At 37.3% G+C, this 1,745-nt stretch overlaps 1 non-coding gene across 1 annotated transcript; it reads right to left on the minus strand.

Annotated features, from left to right (window-relative positions):
- Positions 1-1,245: 1,245 nt before the first annotated feature.
- Positions 1,246-1,372, minus strand: LOC116585449. Its single transcript, XR_004283637.1, has one exon. It is a non-coding gene; the product is annotated as a U8 small nucleolar RNA (small nucleolar RNA).
- Positions 1,373-1,745: the final 373 nt, after the last annotated feature.

Genomic DNA, 1,745 nt, shown 5'->3' on the forward strand with positions numbered 1-1,745 from the left:
GGTTTATATCTTGGGTACATCAATACTTAATTATTTAGGATAAATTTCTAATCCAAACACACTAGATCAAAGAGTATGCAAAATTCTAGTGCTTTTGATCTCTGTGTATTTGGCTTTCAACCTCATTTGGGTCCTCCAAGCTGCAGACTGTATTATTATGTCTGCATTTTACTAGCAGCTTTCTTTCCAGTTTTTGACTATCATCAAAATCATGACCACTCTCTCCAAACTTGAACTATCTTCATTCTCAGCCTGCTAAAGACAGCCTTCTTTGGAGAGAAAATGGAACACACCAATGAAAAATTGTCTTAACTTCCCTACCTGAAATAATTCTACTTACTTCCTTGCATTACTTTTTATCCTTTTCACCTTTCCTCAAATTAAAATATAAGCCTTGGACTCACATATTGGATTCTATTCTTTTGGGTTTCTCAGAAGACCCTCATGTTTGCTCACTTATGTACAAATTGTGTATGCTACATCATCAGCCTGTCCTTCCATACTATTATTTCCCAACATTTCCCAACGTACTCCCCTTCCTCCCTTGTTTACTTACTGTCTCATTTCCTCACCTCCACATACGGCTCATTGCACAGATGTGACTCACCTCCATTTGTTATACCGCTCTTGCCAAGGTAAGGTTTTCACCAATAATTGCTTTTTTGTTTTAAAGATTTTATTTATTTATTTGACAGACAGAGATCACAAGCAGGCAGAGAGAGAGGCGGGGAAGCAGGCTCGCCGCTGAGCAAAGAGGCTGATGTGGGGCTGGATCCCAGGACCCTGGGATCATGACCTGAGCCAAAGGCTGAGGCTTTAACCCACTGAGCCACCCAGGCGCCCCTTTCTGCAACATTTAACGCTCTTGATTACTCACTCCCTCTTTGAAACATTCCCTTTCCTTATTTTCATGAAAGCATACTCTTCTATTTTTCCTTCTGCCTTTCAGACTTCCTGATCACTCTCATTTGACCCATGCTTTAAAGTTAGCTATTTCTCTAGTACCGTACTAGGCTCTTTTCTCTTGTCTCCTCTTTATTTTTTGTTTTGTTTTATTTCTCTCCCATACAACATACTTTCTCTAAACAGTATCACCCATATTCACTAGTTTGAATATCATCAAACTCATCTTTAATTCTGTGCTACAGTCCTAAGTTACTAACCATTTTCATATAATAGCTATATCTTGAACCAATTCTCGCAACCTTAATTTTCCCATCTGTAAAATGGGAATAAGGGTTGTATATCTGTCATGGGTCACACTGTAAAGTGTCAGTCAAATAATTTAATCACGCATCATGCGAACTCCAATCATCATATTCCGATCTGCCCTCCCAAAGGAGGAACAGGTAAGGATTATCCTACCTGACGATATCAGTCAAATAATTTAAATATTTTAGCACAGTACCTGACAAAAACCAAGTGCTAAATACTACCCTTTATTTCTAATCTCTAGTGTATTTAAAATAATTTTGGATAAAAACACTATAAAATTCAGGTAATTAGCAGGAAGAAAGTGCTTGGCAAATAAAAAAATTAAGACCAAAGCAACAGATTGATGTTTACAGAAAAGACTGCATTAGTTTAGGTGGCACTACCTGCAATAACAAATGAACCTAAATTTTTTAAAGGCTTAACAAAATGGAATTTCATTTTTCACTCAACATAAAATAGGTAAGGCAGAGGCTTTGCCCATTCATTCACTTATGCAAATTTGGTATGCATAATTTGCCTTCCAGGATTTG

Source organism: Mustela erminea, chromosome 2, assembly GCF_009829155.1.
Source record: "Mustela erminea isolate mMusErm1 chromosome 2, mMusErm1.Pri, whole genome shotgun sequence".
NCBI classification, from domain to species: domain Eukaryota; kingdom Metazoa; phylum Chordata; class Mammalia; order Carnivora; family Mustelidae; genus Mustela; species Mustela erminea.